We start from the raw sequence: 22,246 nt of genomic DNA, 5'->3' as shown, positions 1-22,246 counted from the left end.
TATTTATTGGTTGACCCCTAATATTTGCACCTACATTTAGGTATGGTTACATGTGTCACTTTGAATATATAGGGCCTTATTTCAAACTTGAAATGAAGGGGTTGACCTTTCACAAACTGTGTTCCCTGCATACTGACTGAGCGTTTCTCCAGGGGACCTATATTGACGCTTCAGGAAAGTTTAACTTTGCCCACAAATATATAGTTTACTTTGCTACACAAATGAACAGGCAGCTGGTTTTGCCATTCTTTTTTCCCATTCATGTCCCTTGCATGTTTTTCCTTCTACTCAGAGAAAGCAGTCCAACCCTTTCCATGATGGGGTGGTTGTGTACAATCATTAGATCTCAGATTTTTTTCCGGATTATTATTCTAAACTTTATTGTTTGCCCAATGCCCTCCCAGAGAGCCCTGAGGCAATAAATGGCTATACATCAGAGGAGAATAATTCTCTTGAGGCACTCCCGAATGGTAAAACCCTAGGACCTGACAGCTTCACTTATCTGCAGTTAGGTCCACAAGTATTTGGACTGTCATACAATCTTCATGATTTGGACTCTTCAGACCACCACTTTGGATTTGAAATTAAACAGCTGAAATGCAATTGAAGTGTATACTTTCGGGTTTAATACAAGGAGTTGAACAGAAATATTCTTTAAATATTTAGGAATTGCAGTCATTTTTCTACAAAGCCTTCTCATTTAAGGGTCTTAAAAGTAATTGGAAATGGTAAACTGAACCCAAGTTTAAATAAAACAGGCAAACGAGATGCCATCATTAAGACCCCACGGTTTCACAGTCTTTAACGTAAAGGTCCATCTAGCCTCCCGCTGCAGGAGCTTTTTATCAAAATCTCCCCCCCGAGGAGATGGATGGACCAGTTCCACTCCCTGGAATTTTACAATGGACACATCTCCACCGTGTTTCTCACATATATGACGTGCCAAAGGGGTGTCTTCGCCTCTAGAGATATCATTTATGTGCTCACGAATCCTTCTGCGGAACTCGCGAATGGTTTTACCCACATATTGCTTTCCGCAGGCGGAGCAGCTGGCCAGATAAATAACTCCTCTTGTCTTACAATTTATGAAATTTTTCTTAAAAGTATTTGAACAAATTAATATTACTATAAATAAAATGTAAATTGTTAATATTTTGTAGAGAATCCTTTGACTGCCTAATGTCTGAAACCAATGAAGACCACCAAACGCTGGATCCTCCTTTGTGGGGTAACTACTACTTTCCTTCTTCTGCAGTCTGCTTGAACCCATGGCCATGTCAGAAGTCTGGCAGACTTGTAAGGGTAAATATGCTCTGGCTTCTCCATGTTCCCTGTGACCTAATTTCTGTTCTACCCTAGTATTGCAATGGGTCTTATATTGGACCTTTTGATGTCGTGGCTTCAGGCAGGTTTGTTTTGGATGATCTTATTGAGTCTAGGAATAGCACACTAGTGCCCTTTGAGGATCTCCAGTAGAGGTATAGGCTCTCGGACCGATTTCATACTTCCAGATTACCCATTACTTCAAGTCAATTCTTTAGGGATGCAAGGCTTCTTCACTTACACCTTCTGAATGCCTCTGTCGGCACACACCCTGTGCCAAGGGTCTTATTATGCTGATATACGATATTCTAGTTGGCCCTAGTACTGACTACTACCTATGTATAAACTCTTAAATGTTGAAATGGGATGAGTACCTGGGCACAACCCTGACTGATATGGAATTGTCCCTGAAATTCAGAAGAGATTCCAGAACTTCTATGTGTGTGATTAATAAGGAGAATCACTACTTATGGACTGTTACCATAACCTGGCCCTGCTTCATAAATTCAATCCTACTCATTTTGTATGGAAAAGCTTGTCATTTTAATAAAAAACGCAATGAAAAACAAGTAATCATAATCTTTTTTAAATGTCACATATTTCAAAAATGTCACCAAATTCTCTATTTTTTTGTAATTAAACACAAAATGTTCAATCAAAACGAACCACAAACACAAGGTGCAAAGCGTTCCAGAGTTATTACCAGATAAAGTGACACATGTCAGGTTTGAAAAACAGAGCAGTGTCAGGAAGTCTAAAACTAACTGCAGTAGGAACAGGTTATTATTGCTAGCTTTCAACCTCAAAAATAGTTGTTTTTTCTATGTGTATTATGCATATAAAATAAGTAATGAAATATACAAATAAACGTATAGAATGTTTTATTGATTGAACTATAGTACTATAGTCAAAAGACCAATTCCTACTTTACATGAAATTTTGGTGAAAATAGAGCCAAAAAGAACAGCTACTTCATATTGTAGTGTTGGGAGTAAAATTCCTTTGTATCTGTATTTGGAATGCATGAATTATGAATATATTTTATGTAATAAAAAAGTTATTTATTATGTTTGCTCTTAGCTATGAAAAAGAGTGAAACATCCTTTTTACTGTTTATTTGCACTATACAGAAATCTATATTCATAGAGTACAACAGATCATCAAATGAATGTATTGACTTTATTGAAAAATGATTTTTTAAGTCAAATGATTGCAATTATAATTGCTTTGTGATATATGTGATATAAGTAATCATTTCAGCCTCACTGTGATATCATTCATGATGTCACTAATGATGTCATTTATATTATCTATTTTACTCTTGCCTTTAGAAGACATTTAGCCTAGGAGCCAATTAGGGCATACATATTTATTCACATAGACCCAAGGTTGTCATGGTTAAGACATGGCATAAACCACAATACATTTTTGGAGGTCATAACAAGGAGCTTAACAATTTCACTGTATCCTTCCTCTTCAAACCTGTCTTTGCCACCAGCCTACTCATTTCTTTTTGTATATGTTCTTGCTTGGACTGCTTATTCCTCTGACCTTTAACAATTGCTTCCCAGAATAAAACAGCCCTGAGGCATGTAAGAATTGGATATAATGTTCAAATTTCATCATCTGGTATTTTGATTAAGTAGAGAATACTAGTTCAAAATTTACATTCTTTCTTTACAAATTAAAAATAATGGCAGCACATCTGGATGTATGTTTTTTTTCAATTAGAATATAAGACTCACTGTTGCTAACTGTGGTAGCAAAATGTTAAAAGTGTGATTTTTTTTTTTTTTGACAGTTATTAACTGGACCAGTGACAGTTACATAAACTCCATGGAGAATTAATTGGTATATAATTTTCTTTTCCTATCACCTATACTCTTTTCTAACCAGTAATCACATTCTAATGGTGCAGCATATCACCACTCAAAAGCAACTCATAATGCTCGAAAGCAAATAAATAAATAAAGAATACTAAATCTATTGTAATGTGTAGTTTCAGGGGTAGTTCAATAAATCAGTCTGATAGTATAATCCATTAATAAGTATGTGGGATTCTCTAAGGCAAAGTCCCTACATTGTAGAAACATAGCGTATTTAACTGCTGCAGAAATGCAGTGGAAAAATAGCGCTACATTTTATAGTTCCAGCAAAATTAATGAGATTCTGGATAATTAAAAAACGTAGGAGTTTCAGCTATGGAAAATGAGCAGTTTTCCTACAGTTTTAATAGAGGAAGAAAACCACAGAGGAAAATGCAGCAAAAACGCAGTGAAAATTGTGGTGGTGCTGTTGGGGGGGGGGGGGGTTGCTACATGGGCCCTTAGCATAAGACTCCTTCTTTAGTTGGTGTACTAGTAGGCAGAGATGTATTGGTCATTCTCCATTATAATAGACTGTGCATGCTCATGGTCACATACCACAATATTGTGCTATTTACTTTCCATACATGGTCATATTTCGACAATGTTTGCAATCATTAGTATTTTATAATATATTAATATTCTATTTAATTGATGTATTTGTATTTGCATTTGTATATTTCTGCTATCACATGAAATTTGTGTTAACATCTTGGGTATCATTTTGATGATTCTTTTTATTCGATTGCCTGCATGGCATCTACTTTTTCCATATAAGAGACATTTTTGCACACTATGTTTGGAGCATTGATCCATCTGGCAATAGATCCATAAATATTTGCTTACATTGTGAGAATTACTGTGTAGTTCTATTTTTTTTTTTTTTTAATAATTTTTATTGATTTTCAAAAGAAAGTATAGACATACCACAATTGAGCATGCATATATACATAAGGCACGACTTCTGCGAAAATACAATGACAAAAGATACATATGCATGGTGTCATACATAAGGGAATAAGAATACCAAAAATTACATACAAGGAAAGGGTAATTCAATAAGGTCAACATGACCATTACCTATGGAAATGAACAATAAATAAAGGGGGGATTAAGGAAAATCGTGAGAAATTGTGTGTAGTTCTATTTTATGACACAAATGTTCAGAAAAGTTCAGAAAGCCATTTTTTAAAATTCAGGTAAATATGCCAAACAACATCAACTGTTTCATTGATATTCCTTTTAGCTACTTTACTTCGGTTGAAAATTAGTAAAGATGGCTTGTGCTTTAAGGACAGCACATTTTCCCCTGGTGCTTAAAAGAAAACAAAGGCAAGACACATTGTATATGTGTATTTTTCCTGCAAGATGACTGCCACTGTTTATCAAGACAATATGAAGACAAAGTAAATCAAATTAGCCTGTGGCCTGTCTCCCAACCCTATTAACCTGCTCAGCTGTGAGAAACTGAACAGCCCCTGCCAATATCTCATTTCTCTACCAGCTGATAAGATCACTTCAAGATATTCAATGGGTTTCACTTCAGTTTCATCATAGTTTCTGGCATCTTAACTGCAGTGGTCGGATCTTATTTTCCTCTCATTTGCTGAGAAAAATAGGATGGCAACTCCAAGACCCATATAGCTTGTTGCAACAAACACTGATCAGGACTTCACAGTGTTTGACAGGATGGACTGATTTTTCTTATCACGGCCTGTCCACAAAGGCCTAGGCCAGGCCTGGATTATTAGCATTCCTTGGTGAGATGCGTCAGGCCTATTTCTGTCACACAGGCAGATTGAGCCTTTCACTCAGCCTAGCGAATGAGTGACACATGGTCTGACTGGGAGGACAACATTGTTATTTGAGTTAAGAAATCAATTTGTATCAAATGTACACTGTAATTTATTTGTTGGCTTTGAAGGGAACCTGGCTGAGATAAATAGGAATGGGCTTCTTTTTTTTCCTTTTACACTTAGCTGATAAAGTTCTTGTGAAGCTCCAGATAGTTCCAGTCAGAGCCAAAGTGACAAACATGTTTAAAGTTGCACAGTGATCTTTAAATCTCAAAAAGAACACCTTGTCGGACATGATAGAACATATTTTACCTTTTCCATCTATCTGTCAGAAAGCTGCTGTGACACATTGCTTTAGTATTTTTGCTGACATTTTCTTTATCAAGCACATCTGTTTGTGGTCGAAAGATGCTTATTCCCATTTTCTTCAGTGCATAGCAGGCTATGTTACTCAGGAAGGGAAATATGGAATCGACGTTTTAGAGACATGTTGGTCACTTATTTGTTTGCATTATGCATACTATTAATATATAACAGATAAATAGATAGATAAATAAATTTTAACATGTAAAGTGAATATCTATTTCTTACATTTGTAAAATATTTTCCTTATTAGATTTCATGTTTCATTTCAAACAAATTATAATTTTTTAAATAAAATAATACACATAACCTATAAGTCACTGTGTGTGGATCTTAGTAGTCACTGTGCTGTTTGCATACTACCAATAGAAGTGTTATACTTGTCTTAACCACAGACATTTGAATACATGCTGCAGTCTGTGACCTGTCTTCGAAATATTACATTGTTATACTGTATATAATACAATATTATTCACTCATTTCTTTACATACTGTAGGCAAAACTACAGTGATCCTCTTAAAAACGTTTTTGAACGTTTACATCAATTTGTTCATTTAACCCGTTAAGCACACGGTTTAATTGGATACGTAAGTACAGAATCCATTTTTGTTTTTCCATTTTCAGTTTCATTGCCTTTTTTTAAGTTTCATTGTAAAGACAATTCAATAAAGACAATAAATACAAGAAAAGTCTAAATTTTGCACGATGCACTATGCATCATAAATAATGTCACCTTTCTACCAGTCAGTACGATTATGGTGATACCTAGTTTAGGCTGAAGCCCCACAGAGCGGAAACGCAGCTTCTTTTGTTGCATTTTTTTGAGCCAGAGACAAATATGGTTACAGAGGGAATGGAGAATACATAGGAAGTTCTTATACTCAAGCCACTCCTGGGTTTGACTCAAAAAAACGCAACAAAGTCTGCAACAAAAGAAGCTGTGTTTCCGCTTTGTGGGGCCTCAGCCTTAGGGTTGATTCACACTAGCGCTTGTATTCCATCTGCAAGGAGTCCACATGGAGACCCCCCCGAACGGAATACCAACGCTAAAGCAAGCGCTGTGCAGTTAAGCACATGGAGCCCATAGACTATAATGAGCTCTATGTGCTTGACGCGCATTGCCCGCAGAATTCATTCGTGTGGGCAGTGCACGGCAAGCACACAGAGCCCATTATAGTCTATGGGTTCCATGTGCTTTGCAAGCACATTGCTTGCAATTGTGATTGCATTCTGTCCGGGGGGCTCTCCATGCGGACTCCTTGCAGACAGAATACAAGCACTAGTGTGAACCAACCCTTGTATAGGTTTTTTTTTTTATGTTGTACATCTGCACAATGAAATCACTTATTTGGCAAAAATAATTTATTTTGGTATCACTATATTCTGTGACCCATTTTTCCAATATTAAAACTTTGCAAGTGCTTGTTTTTAGTGGAATCAGCTGTTATTTCTATTGGTATCTTTTTTTGTTTTATGTGATGTATTGAGAAAAATTTTCATTTTTTAAATTGAGGACATTTGACCAAAAAATAGACATTTTGCTGTTGTTTTTTATTTTATTTTATTTAGAATAGTGATGTGATGGCCTTTAGTATGCCCCCTGTCACCATGGCAATGTATCACAGGGTGAAAATGAAGGGGAAAAACACACAGAGACCATTTAGTAGATGTCACTATTGCCATTATCAATGGAGGCATTTATTGGGGTTAATCACTGCTTCATTTGTGTCATTTGAGCAGGATGTTAGCTGTAGGTTACATATGACATTCTTTCCCAATTTCATTAGCTTAGTTTCTGAACCATCGCCATCTTCATGATGTACTATTATACATGAACGCACAGGAACCAGCTAAAGCATACCTCCACGGATGAGTGGAAATTGTAAATAAAATACATTTTGTAATAATTCTTTTATAAAAGAAATTTGTTTATTTCTCCATTTGGACTGAGTGACTTTTTATATATTAGTTCATGGTAGTGTTTCACAACCTTTTTCTGACTAAGGCCACCCATGAATAAAAAAAAAAGATCACCAGGGCAACCCTACCAAATAATTTAACCAAAAGACAAATAATGTCCTAAGATAATGTTGTATGAACCCATGTGTCACGTCCCCCTGGCGGGTTTCCATAGCACCCCTGTGTGCTGCATCACCCCTGTTGGGAATCACTGGTTTAGGAAGACTAGAGAGGGGGAGGAGCATTTTGCTTAAAAACACATATAACTCATTATTGCTGCTATATAATGCTATTTTGCGAGTCAGGGAACAATTGTGCAGGTGCAGAAGGTGATGCCATGATGTGGCTCTCCTTCTGGCCCAATAGTCACATGACCTCCGGGATCCAGGAACTCTATGAGTTGATGGGTTCAAAAGGACCAGTGTAATTCAGAAGGCTGCATTCTTCCTGTACACTGGCCAATCAACGCTGGTCAATGCATTCCTATGAGAAAAAGTCAGCTCCTGCATAAACGCAAGATGCCAGCTCTCCCGACTAGCAAGGATGAGCAGAAGCAGCGTTGATTTGCCGAATGTTATACACTGTATAGCATTCAACCAAACAACGCTGGTTCTGAATCTAATCTTTACTGCGAATAGCGATAGTATTCGAACGAGTACGAGTATTTCGAATACCGTAGTATTTGTTTGGATACCTACTTGATCGAATACTACTCGCTCATCTCTAGTACTTATTTGTGTGTGGTTTTGTATGTAGTACTGTCATGCACCATTCATACAGGGGATGGGTGAATGGGATCCCAATTGTGGTTCAGGAGCCAACTAAGGAATTCCCCTGTGGGCCAGTGTGATCTCTTTAGTACCATCGAATAAATTTATCCTCCTCTCAGTGCTGGTGCCGATACTGGAATAAAATAAAGCGTTCCCTATTCAAGGCTGCAGGATTCCACTTTTATGTGTAGACAAATACCTAATTTGAGTAATAAATCTTACCTTTTATCATTTTCAAAGGCTGATACAGTTGCTATGAGTAAATTGCTGTGATGGTATTATATCTGTCTGATATACTGACACAGCATCTTTCCATTAAACAAAACATGTTTGAATATCAGGAGATCAAAGAATTTATAACATTCAGACAGATGAATTGAGGCCTCATGTCTCATCTGCAGAAAACCAAAATCAGGGTATAATTGCACAAGTGAAATAAAAGGAGAATAAGCTTAATAGTTGGTGAGGCCAAGAGTTCAGGTACATTCACATGCTGCATTTGAGACATGGGTAAAATCTTATAAGAAAAACTGAATGTCTTTTTTATGCAGTTGTCTTTTTTTTCTAAACTAAACTAAAGCTACATGTGGTTTTAGGCTAAAACCCTATGTAGCAAACTGCAGCCAAAAATCCCTATGGGAAAAATCACAGCAGAAGCTTATCGCAGTTTTTCCTGCAGCGCTTTTCACAAAAAGTTTTCCTGGTACATTTAGCCACAGTTGCAGCAGGAATACAACCTCATGCACAACACTATAGAACTGATCTGGGTCCTTTTTTTAACAGGATCTTCTCCTGGCAGATCACATGACTGCTCGGGTCAGAGGGGAGCCACATCATGGCGGCACCCATAGCTGTGTATACAGCACTCATTGAGCGCTGTATACACCAGTGATCGGGAAGGCAGGAATGGCAATAAACCATCCCTTCCTTTTGTAGGGGAGCTCTGACTGTAGTCACAGCTGACACAACCAAAAAAATGTCTCTTTATGGCAGCAGATGCAGCACCAATGAGTTACAATTACAAGATTTGAAATTTTTTTTTGAATAAGATATTAATGAAAAAAGCAGGAATATACTCTGAAATGGAACAAATTCTATAGCCATGAGAACATCACTTGGGAGGCTGAAATGAACCTGCATTATCCTGCCAGTTATCCTTGTTTTGAGACCAAATGCCCCACAGGGACAATTGAGGGGCAATTTAGAAAATGTCAAGAAAATATTGGGGTACACTATCAACATGTCTGGTCTTCCTGCTGAAAAAGCTAAACTACCTTCCTTAATGTGTGCTTCGTGTTACAATCATGAAGTAAATTTGGGGATGGGAGATGATCTATTGTGGAGGAACTAGAGGAGGCCACATCAACATCAAGTTTGCGGAATCACAAATTACAGAATTTAAAGAAATATTTCAAGCGCACTATCAGTGTACCTACTGCTTACTTGCCTGCCAGAAAGCAATGGCTTGTTCTGGTGATGTTGGGGGTGGGAAATGTTCCAGTGTGGAAGAACTCGAGAAGGCAAATGGATCCCACCTAGAGATGAGCGAACACTAAAATGTTCGAGGTTCGAAATTCGATTCGAACAGCCGCTCACTGTTCGAGTGTTCGAACGGGTTTCGAACCCCATTATAGTCTATGGGGAACATATACTCGTTAAAGGGGAAACCCAAATCCGTGTCTGGAGGGTAACCAAGTCCACTATGACACCTCAGGAAATGATAAAAGTCACTTTATTTCATGGAAATCCCTGTCAGCTTGCGATTTTCGCAAGCTAACTTTTTTCCATAGGAATGCATTGGACAGCGCTGATTGGCCAGAGTATGGAATTCGACCAATCAGCGCTGGCTCTGCTGGAGGAGGCGGAGTCTAAGATCGCTCCACACCAGTCTCCATTCAGGTCCGACCTTAGACTCCGCTTCCTCCGGCAGAGCCAGCGCTGATTGGCCGAAGGCTGGCCAATGCATTCCTATGGGAATGCAGAGACTTACCAGTGTTAAGCCAGTTCTGCTCAACTACACCGTGTGCCGGTCAGCCCATCAGATGTAGCAGAGCTGAGGGTGCACTAGAACCCTTATGCACACTCGGCTCTGCTGCATCAGATGGAGCAGAGCCGAGGGTGCACTGGAACCCCTGTGCACACTCAGCGCACGCTAATAGAATGCATTGGCCAGCGCTGATTGGCCAATGCATTCTATTAGCCTGATGAAGCAGAGCTGAATGTGTGTGCTTAGCTCAACTACTCCACCGGCGTAGTTGAGCTAAGCACACACATTCAGCTCTACTTCATCGGGCTAATAGAATGCATTGGCCAGCGCTGATTGGTTGAATTCCGTACTCTGACCAATCAGCGCTGGCTCTGCTGGAGGAGGCGGAGTCTAAGATTGCTCCACACCAGTCTCCATTCAGGTCCGACCTTAGACTCCGCCTCCTCCGGCAGAGCCAGCGCTGATTGGCTGAAGGCTGGCCAATGCATTCCTATGGGTATGCAGAGACTCAGCAGTGTTGAGCCAGTTCTGCTCAACTACAGCAACTACGGCAACTACACCGTGTGCCGGTCAGCCCATCAGATGTAGCAGAGCCGAGGGTGCACTAGAACCCTTATGCACACTCGGCTCTGCTACATCAGATGTAGCAGAGCCGAGGGTGCACTAGAACCCAATGCATGCAATGGCCAATGCATTCTATTAGCGTGAGCTGAGTGTGCACAGGGGTTCCAGTGCACCCTCGGCTCTGTACATCTGATGTAGCAGATCCGAGTGTGCATAAGGGTTCTAGTGCACCCTCGGCTCTGCTACATCTGATGGGCTGACCGGCACACGGTGTAGTTGAGCAGAACTGGCTCAACACTGCTAAATCTCTGCAGTCCCATAGGAATGCATTGGCCAGCCTTCGGCCAATCAGCGCTGGCTCTGCCGGAGGAGGCGGAGTCTAAGGTCGGACCTGAATGGAGACTGGTGTGGAGCGATCTTAGACTCCGCCTCTTCCAGCAGATCCAGCGCTGATTGGTCGAATTCCATACTCTGGCCAATCAGCGCTGTCCAATGCATTCCTATGGGAAAAAGTTTATCTCACAAAAATCACAATTACACACCCGATAGAGCCCCAAAAAGTTATTTTTAATAACATTTCTACCTAAATAAAGGTTATCCCTAGCTATCCCTGCCTGTACAGCTATCCCTGTCTCATTGTCACAAAGTTCACATTCTCATATGACCCGGATTTGAAATCCACTATTCGTCTAAAATGGAGGTCACCTGATTTCGGCAGCCAATGACTTTTTCCAATTTTTTTCAATGTCTCCGGTGTCATAGTTCCTGTCCCACCTCCCCTGCGCTGTTATTGGTGCAAAAAAAGCGCCAGGGAAGGTGGGAGGGGAATCAAATTTTTTTGGAGTTTGCCACGTGATGTTCGATTCGAATCGAACACATCGAACAGCCTGATATCCGATCGAACATGTGTTTGATAGAACACTGTTCGCTCATCTCTAATCCCACCTTGAGTGGGAACTATGACTGCCCTGCACAAATTTGGTGATGTTAGTAGTAATAGTAGAAAGCATTGGGCCTTGGTGCATTTCTCAACTGTGGCCTCTGATGATCAAAATATTGACTCAGTGAGCCATGACAGCTATCATAGTTTTCCTGGAGAGACATATGCCAAAATGGCCCTCTGAACCATATCTGGTGTTGGTTTAGGTTTTGGGATATGATGGGCACTATCAATAGCTAAGTCCAGCTCAGAGAGCGAAGGCAATAGTGATTTATAGAGAGCTTTGTTATACCATACTACTTCAGGACTGGAAACATCTGAAATTTCCATGATTTCGATGTTATTATGGCAGGACTGGTCATAGGACAACAAGCATCTATTAGCTCATGGTTGGCTGATGAAAATCTGCCAATATTTGTTCAATAAGATCTGTCCGAGATCCAAGAGCGTCAATATTGAATGGAAACTGAGTAGTTAGAGAATTAACATGAAATTAGATTTCTAGAGACAGAGGGGGCAGAGGCAGAAGGGTTACATTTATGTACCAGGTCTTTGCCAGATGGTGATGCAGATTGAGTGCAGGAAGTCAGGTACTTATCATTATTCCTTAGATCAGGAGAAGCAGAGCATACCTGAAGAGACATAGAGGAAAGGGACTTCAGAGCTTCAGGAGACCCGGATCCTGAGGACGGCTTGATGGCAGGAGGATGCGGCAGAGGAGCATGGGCTCACAGTTGGTTAGGATTAGAGGGTGAAGGTGAAATGTGGTGACAACTTTGTTGGTCCTGTAGTCTTAGTATTGAGGTGAACCATTATCAGGGCAATTAGGAAGTAGGAATATACTCCAGCTTAATCACACAGCAATCACAGAGGGGATTGGCCCAAACAGCATACAATTCACAGCAGATTGCACTATGCATTAACTATATGATATAACTATATGATGGAGCAGCAGAGGACCACACACAGATAGTAGGAGTTCAACTTTAGTAATAAAGGAGAGAAAGAAAATGACCCCCCTAGCCCCTAAATTTATCAGCAGAGATAAGTATTAAGTGGCCATCTAAGAGCATGGCCAGTCTTTGCCTCCTCCAATCAATGATCTCTATCTGTGATCTGCCTGTAATTGCTTATATGTGGCAAAAGTTTCCTCCTATTCTTAACTATTGATGGCAATTGTGAACTTTTCAGGATTGAGTACTCTGTATGACATAGTGAGATGAAACCGTCAGCTGATGTCAGCTGATGCTAGAATGTCAAATACTGACTCATACACACAAATTAGTCTCTTCTGTAATCCCCTCTCAAACACATGATAGAAGACATTTTTCTTTATCAGAGACTAATCAGCATTTGTTTGGTTTAATTAAAAAAACAAAACAATTTTTAATACTTGGGTCGAACCCGGTTTGTGACGAATCGATCCACCCATATCTATTAAAGATTTTATATTTTATCATATGCCATAAAGAATATTAAGAAGTATTTCAATCTTCAGTAAGGTTTAACTTAAACAATCAACCCAGGACACTAAAACAAAGAGAAATAAAATAAATGAAATGTTGTAAGCATGCTGTTTGAACCCCATGAGACCTTTCTTGATATACTTGGTGAAAGCAATGTGAGCTCTTTGTATCTTGGGAACAGTATATTTTTGCTGAAACTATTTGAAATGTTTATAGAACTTACTAATATGGTTTGAAATGTGTATGGTGGATATATAGCATCTTATGAAATAATGTATCTAAAAGGTAAGATTGTTTAGGCTTTCTCCTTGGGCAAATAATCACAGCATATTTGTCAGTTGATTTGGACAAATTTTATGTTTTCTTTCAACATGTAGATTTTTTTAAAAGTAATGTGGTTATAAAGATAGCTTTATGTCATTGGACAGCATATGAAAAGATGTTGACCATTTATAACAATTGCCTTTTATTCAGTGGGTCCCAAGGACCAAGGTAGGCTATATCCTATAATGTGACTGGTATAAATAAAAAAAATTTCAAAAAAGCTAGCACAAAGGAAGCCTCAAATTAAAAAAGTCAGGAGGCCCGAGTTTGGCTGGCAATAATAGATGTCCATAGAATGTTACAGAACAGTCCGTAGAACGTTTGATGCGCATATTTATGCAACTCTCTTGTTACAAATACTCACAAAATTATTTCTGACTTAAACATCTATCTCGTGTATCACAGATCTTGTAAAAAATGAATTGAAGAAGGCATGTACATCTACTATAATTATTCTTTAATACACTTTGATTAGAGCATTCAGAAATATTGTTACCATGCTATTGTAATGGTTCTAAGTTACTTCTGAATAGTATTTTATAGTTTCATCCTCAATTATTTTCCTATTATATAATATTGAGTTAGAGTGAAAAATGTATATTTGTATTAATTTTAGGCACTAGATGACAGCCTTTCATAATTAAATGTGTAATATTCCCCTGTAGAAACGTCAAGAACATAGATCGTGAAGTCTTTTCTTCAAATATTTAATATTTTAGCAAAGCTCTCTGTAACCTAAACCAACTGACTTTAAGCGAAAGTAAAGTAATGAAGTCCCTTATGCTATGGAAATAGCTTAGAGCTCTATGATTCATCTGGAAGTAATAATTATGACTACTTTATGTAGTGAATTATTTCACTGTGTACATAACTAATTTAGAAATGTGATAAAATATATTTTGAAATGGCACCTTTTAGATCTTTTCTGCTCTTGTTTGGTTGCTTTGACATTTACCCTAAGAATCTCTATTTTAGTTTGGCAAGAAATGACTTTGAAAGTATAAGTATAGCTTTGTGACCTCCTAACCTTATAGTGAAGCCCTTGCCATGGCAGCTCAACATAATGATGGCCTCTGTAATGTTTGGCAACTGTATACTGCTGTAACTATTATTTATTCCATAGCTTGATAAGTATGGTATTTAAATATAAAGCAAAATAGCAAAACATTATTCTACTCTGAGCACTGTAGGAGTATTTAATGAACATTTCATGAAATTAAATATATGATGAAATGTATATATATAGTATTAAATCCTGTACAGCTGTCACAACTATTATGGAGACAGGGTACAGATACCAGGCTACTTCATCTTAGTCTTTGTAATTGTGCACCAGTGTGAGAAACTTCTGTATTAAATGCAAAGCCAAGCCCTCTTGGGATCTTTTCTAGTATCAATATGTATACATTTTACTTACTTTTATGCTGGAAGACTAAAGACTAAATAATACTAGACTGTCTGCACTCTAAAAGACTTACTGTACAGGTGACGTTGGGTTCACAACAGCACCCAATCTCCGTTTTCAGGTTTCTGTCTTCTGCCGACAGAAGACGGAAACCTGGCAGACCATGTCCGACCATGAGCGTTGGTGAGCGTTTTGTGCTCTCTGCTGCAAAACCGTTTTTTTTTTTTTTAACTGGACACAAAGTTCTGCATAGAGGAAACAAAGAAGAAAACCACACCGAGCGGATCCTCGTGCATTAACCAAAGTACCAGGCCAGTAAAGAGTAAGTCAAATGCCTTCTCACCTGGTGGGGTTGTGTGATGACACAACACCCTAAATGCATATAAAGGCCTGGAGATGCAGGCCAGGGCAGCAGCTGTGGACGTCACAGAGATGTGGAGATACTAGGAAAACACGGACCAACCTCCTAACAGGATTGGGCCAAAAAAAGACAGTGCTTGCCCATAGAGATGAATGTAAACCTTCTTTATTGAAAACACACAACGCGTTTCCAGCTGAAAAGCCCTTTCTCATGTGCATCGATTTCCTTCCACAGTGGGTTTACATTAATCTCTATGGGCGAGCGCTGTCTTTCTTTGGTCCAATCCTGTTAAGAGGCTGGTCCGTGTTTTCCCACAAAGTTCTGCATGTCTGACTTTGTGTCCGGTTAAAAAAAAAAAAAAACGGTTTAGCTGTGAAGAGCACAAAATGCTCAAAGGCGCTCACGGCCGGACACTTTCCAAACCCATTTAAATGAATGGGTTTGAAAAATGACTGCAGGTTTCCATCTCCTGTCCAGTTTTGGGCAGGAAACGGAAATCTGTAAAACGGAGACTGGGGTGCAGATGTGAAAAAGCTCTAAGAATGTAATGGAGGAAAAGAAAATGAACACAGGTTACCATCATCTTCATACATGTTGATGGAATAAACTACAATCCCACCAACCTCATTGCAACACTGTACAAAGGAGAAAAACATCACTAAGAGGACAAACTAGAAACAGGCATCTCATGTACAGGAACAATGTACCAGCATAAATGCAAACCATGCAACATTTATTGCGGCAAAAATCTTAAAAAATATATGAATGGCAATATAAATTACAACGTATGCTGCAAATATCAAGTTGCCAACTGCAAACAGTCACTAGCTCAAAATTACAATAAAGACAATGAAGACTCAATACAGATCTTTTATCAGTCAGAAAAGTATTTAGAAACATTAAATTGAGAAAAAAATGAATCAATAAGCAGCTTTCTTACAATCAGTGTTATGGTTAAAAGCAATCCAAATTCAGTATACTTATATGCATACCTCCCAACCGTCCCGATTTCCGTGGGATATTCACGATTTCGGTGTCCTGTCCCGGTTGGGGGGAGGTATGTCCCGATTTCCAGTCAGATCTGCATCCGGAGGTAATCTGTGACTAGATTTGAGCAATCCTTGCAGGTTTCATCTTGTAAATATTGTAAGGTTCATACAGCTGTTGTGTTTCAGGCTGAACATGTTGAGAACAAACAGGAAGTGCTATTATTATACTCTGGGGTTTCTTCAGACCCCATAGTATAATAATCAGAGGCCCAGGTCTTACCCACAATTCTGGATTTTGTTGCTGTGTCTGGTGCGAAATGTCATCCTCTTTGGACCACTTCTGGCCTCCTGAATGATGGTTGCAATCTCTATTGAAGCCTCCACTTATTCTAGTCTGGGGCCTGAAGAGAATCCAGAGTACAGTAATCCTTCAGTAGTAGCAAACCTCCAAAATTATAGATGCACCCAAACTCAAAATGTTTGGAAACTTTGTACTGAACCTGACTTGTTTAAACCAGTTCATTGTGACTGTTTACAATGTATCTGCCCATGTGGATTTTAGATGAACTAGGGAATATTGGAATAAGAAAATACAGCCTAGACAATGACATGTATGTGGTGTTATTGAATAAAAATTAGTCTTTACCTTCAGTGTTTAAAAATATCCATTTATTTCTATTAATTGAAGTTTGTTATAGAGTTCACTACCTCCATCAACTCCATTTCTTTGCATTCTTCAATAGGTGCTGCTACACTAATTGTGACACCATTGGATTTTTTCTTTAGCCTCCCCCTGAGCCATCATTGCTGTTAGTTCCAGCACAATTATGCCTTCTGTTGTCAGGTGGGTATTGCCTGTCTTTTTGCTATAGCCTAGCACTGTAATGGTGAACCTGCTGACATGTGCCATCGTCCAGACCACTCACTAATGGGGAATCCGGTACAGGTTGTGTGTATGTGTATGGGGAGGGGGGGACTACTGTGAAACATATAATAAGGCATTTGGGCGGGCATACTGTGGAGCATATAATTCTGTGTGGGTGGGGACCCACTGTGGAGTATATAATACTGTATGGGGGGACGTACAGTGGAGCATATAATACTGTGTGGGGGTGTACTGTGGGGCTTATAATAATGTGGGAGGGGTAATGTGGAGCATATAATACTGTGTGGGGGCTACTGTGGAGCATACACTGTGTGAAGGAAGCCTACTGTGGAGCATATAATACTGAGGAGGCTACTGTGGAGCATATAATACGATGTGGGAGGCCTACTGTGGAGCATATAATACTGTGTGAGGTGGGGTCTACTGTGGAGCATATAATACTGTGTGGGGTGGGGTCTACTGTGGAGCATATAATACTGTGTGGGATGGGGGCTACTGTGGAGCATATAATACTGTGTGGTGGTCAAAAGTGGTGCATATAATACTGTGTAGGGGCCACTGTGGAGCATATAATACTGCCTGGGGGGCCACTGTCGGGCAGATTGTAGTGTATGGGGGCCCTTAACTATTTATATAACACAGTATCTGTTTCATAGTAGCTATGCTATTAGTACAGGCTGTAATAACATTGCATGGTCACAATAAAATAGATCCTATGTAATGTAAAAAGTGAACATTAACTGTTCAAAAGTACCAAATGCAGAGACCTTTATCTTTCAGTAAAAAGCTGTTTGTATTATTGAAAGCTCGGTAAAACCCCATTCACACAACTGTAATTTGTGGGTTCATAACTATCTGCAGTTGTAGATCCGCAGAGTGTTAAGGTTAAATTGTCATGTTGGCACTTTGTGATAATTTAGTAGGTTTTGGTTTGCAGTTTTGGCACTCGATCTCTAAAGGGTTCACCATCATTGGCCTAGGACCACTCGCAAGACAGTAGAGAGCACAATTATGCTGAAACTAACAGCAGTGATTACTCTGGAAAAGCTGGGGCTAGATAAAAAAAAATCCAAATGTGCGTGAATCAGTGGAGTGGTCACTATTGAAGGAAATAAAGAATTGCAGTTGGCACAGGTGGTGAAAAGTCCATTTTATGTATTTTGTTTATCTTTCCCAAATACCCAAAGGAAAGATGTGAGTCAGTGGAATCCAAGAGATAACGTCACATAATAACCATCCCTCCATTAAACCTTTCAAATGTGGAGAAGGTCTGAATGATCTATGAAATCTGATTCATATTTGGCGTATATATTTGATCTAATGACTAGTGTTTTATTTCTAAGTATAACCTCCAGAAAACATGTAACATTAGAGTACACACTCATTCTAAAACATGTAAAGATGTGAAAATCCTGAGGTGTCCATGTTTTAGAAGAGATTGTTGAGCAAATGTAATCAAAAATTAGCCACAAGTTTAATAGGATTTTCAGTCCATTTTCCGGAACTAAATACATTTGCATTCTTTTTGGAGTATATAAAACTACAATATTTGCTTTTAAATATAAACACTATATATAGTAAGATCTTTATTACAGCTACACATAGTGATAGATATGGCAAGTAAACATAGTGGCATAAATAGTTGCAAGGTTCACTAATCTGCTCAGATCTTATAACAGGAAATTACTAACCCTTGATAAATCTGGGCTAAATTCAGTCTAATTCAGTAATACTCAGAATCAGGCAAGAACTCCAGCACAATACAGCTAAAAGTTATCTCTGCTTTGTAATAATCCTGTAAATGCATATAATATGTTCTCCAGTCATTTCAGATAATCGTTTCTACAACACAATGTTAAACAATGTTAGTATTCTGCATTTACAGTAAATACAAGGTCATGTCCCAAGGAATTTTGTAGGCTGTGTTCATTAAATAATTCTTTCATACGACCTTCTTAGAACAACTATAAAGCCATTTATATGTAATTAAATGGTAAGCAATACATGCAGTTTGAATTACCAATGAAAGAAGAACATTTTTCAACATAGCAATTGTTTGTCACAGTCTATTACGCCTTTTAATTAGAACAGCACCATTCCCAGTTGTGAGAGTGTTTCTATTATAAACTTCTATTTGCAGAGGTTTATGTGATTCAACCATAACAATTCACAGCAGGGTAAAACGTGGAATAGAAAGTATCGACCTAAAGGTAATTTTTTAACCAATTCAGAGAGAGGATAAAGGTGAATTGGATGGCTTAGCTCTTTTTGTGATACTTTTTTTTATTATTGATGTTAACAATAGACACTCAGAAAACACAATCCTATTGGGAAATCCCCAAGAGATACATATTTCAATAGAAGTACTGTTCAGAGATACACGGACAACTGTACAATTCGCTCACTGCTTTGCAAAGTTGAAAATACAATGGTATATAGAGATGACAATATAAATCTATGTTTCAAGGGCAACTGAACCACAAAGATACTTGGACAAACCCCACAAAGCTGCCCTAATTTGAGTCTACATCTAGAGAACGCTGTGCCATCTATGGGAAATCTAAAAGTTAAAATGTGAACTTCAGTTTATCGTATATTTCACAACAGTAACCAAAATCTATTGGACATGTAACCAGTAGCAGTACAAGACATAAACTGACATTTTTAGAAAAAAGACATGGGTTTATTAATAGAGATGAGCGAACAGTAAAATGTTCGAGATTCGATATTCGTTTCGAGTAGCTCCTCAATATTCGACTACTCGAATCGAATATCGAACCCTATTATACTCTATGGGGGGGAAAATGCTCATTTCAGGGGTAGGCAACATTCGATCAAATTACACTTACCAAGTCCACGAGTAAGGGTCGGGCTGGATCCTCCGAGAAGTCTTCTCCGTGCAGCGTCCCCGCAGCATCTTCCGGCTCTGAATTCACTCTGCCAGGCATTGGGCCTGGGCAGAGCCGACCGTGCATGCTCGCACTACAAGCGGGCATGCGCAGTCGGCTCTGACCAGGCCCAATGCCTGACAGAGTGAATTCAGAGCCGGAAGACGCCGCGGGGAAGCTGCACGGAGAAGACTTCTAAAGGTAGGAGAAGAACCAGCGTTGATTGGCCGACTGTATAGCATTCGGCCAATCAATACTGGTTCTGCATCAAACTTTTCCATTCGAATAGCGAGTGGTACTCGATCGAGTACGAGTATTTCGAATACCGTAGTATTCAATCGAATACCTACTCTACCACACTGTTGGTAATGTGCCCCAATAATAAAAGCGGGTGGAGTAGGGTTGAGAACAAGATTAGATCCGGGATGCCTCAGACAGAAAACTGGTCTGAGTTATGTCAGTGCCTGACTGATATAAATTGCGATTGCAAGGAAGTGCATCAGAATTATTAAGATTATGAGGGATTGATTCAGAAAGAGATAGGAAATAACAATCTTAATGAATTTCACCTCTGGACCGCACATCTGAGTAGTATATATGGTTCTCAGAAAAATGAACAAAATCAATACAAGTTTCTTAGTAGACAAGATATATAAGCCCACTAGCACTTCACAGCGACCTCTGTATACTGGATCTATATTTTCCACCACTGCAGCATAAAACCCCTATGTAAAATGACTAAGCAGTCCAACAGTACCACTGCTGCCAGGCTCTGAGCCGTACCAACCCAGCATGTAAACTGATCTCAAAAAGATAACTTTACCATATGGTCAAAAGGCAGAAAGCTAGTAAGGCGATCCATCATGCAGTCTCCTTGTAATTAAAAACATGTGGGCCAAATGGGAAAAAAGAGTGGTCACGAACATTAAAATAAAAAAAGACATGTAACATATTAAGGGGTGTAACCAAATTACGAGCCCTGGTGGAAAACCCAATTTATGCTCGCCGGTATCATACACGTGTGATCCATGTATTATAGCAGCATTTACATTTCTTATTCCTTTTCTAATTAAGCCCAGAATGTTATGAAGACTTGTTCTCATCATGTTTGTGCATACAAGCGTCTCATCATTCCTATCCTGTTACTGTACCCCATATATCCTCTCCCTCGCCAACTGATAGTTTACTTTAAAAAGATTAATTTTCTTTCTTCTGACAGTGGAAGGTTGTGTATAAAAAAATCTTTTGACTTCAGTATAGTAGATGGCAGGAATCATACATTTACGATGCAAACATTGCAAGAGATCGAAGGAAATCAGAAAGGAGGTCAAAGATGTTTATCCAGGCAAAGTGTGGTATAGGTGGGCCCCTTGGCTTTTGGGCGCACTCACAGCTGTGACCATTTTGACCCTATACTTGCACCAGTGACTGCATTTTTATATAGACCATTATTAGTTGTAGCACTGAATAGACTGAATAGCTTCCTACCATTACTGTAGCACAGTGCCCACAGGGGGAGAGACCTAGCAGCCAAACAGTACCACTGTTGCCAGGTCAAGCCCGCAGGCTCTAGGCCACACCACATGCAGAGCAACACAGCAATGGCAGTGATAGTAAAGTATGCTACATTTTATTTATAAGAAATACAACTTCAAGAAAATATAGGTAAGCATATAGGTAACATTTTGAGTGTGGACAAACACGTTTACATCCAGATAAATTTTTGTGATTAGTAAATGCTAGTAATTTTTCACTCGGAACCTTCAAATATTAGTTTCCAAGACAATCTCAATACTATATGTCCGTAATGCCATGACAAAACTTTTGGATGAAACTGGGCTGTGTAGGAGAGGTTGAAAAAATTATGCAATGCTATTTTTTTTACATTAAAATTTTATTGACTTTTCAAGTCATAAGGTACAATGAGTAACAATTATAAGAAGGTTGAGACATGGGAAGAAAGGTGGGGAGAGAAAGGAAAGACAATACAGTGGATGGGCAAAACAGTAAGACAAATGGGACAGGGTGAAGGGAGCTCTGACACAGCAGAACAATACAGTGGATGGGCAAAACAGTAAGACAAATGGGACAGGGTGGAGGGAGCTCTGACACAGCAGAACAAACCATGAAAAACATAACAATACAGAAAAACTGAACCTAATAAATAAGGAGGGAGCCTCCATAGAAACAGCAAAGAATGACAGGTTAATGGGAGAGTAGGTGAGGAAGAGAAGATAAGAGGCAGATGGCAGACTACTAGGGTAGAGGTAGAGTGGAAGGATGATTGGAAATCCCCCTCCACAGCTGCCACACAGTACCACAAACTGACAGCCCACATGTTAAAAATCTGATGCAAGAA

The sequence above is a fragment of the Leptodactylus fuscus genome, chromosome 4, assembly GCF_031893055.1.
Source record: "Leptodactylus fuscus isolate aLepFus1 chromosome 4, aLepFus1.hap2, whole genome shotgun sequence".
Lineage (NCBI taxonomy): Eukaryota > Metazoa > Chordata > Amphibia > Anura > Leptodactylidae > Leptodactylus > Leptodactylus fuscus.
Note: the sequence above shows the minus strand (reverse complement) of the source record.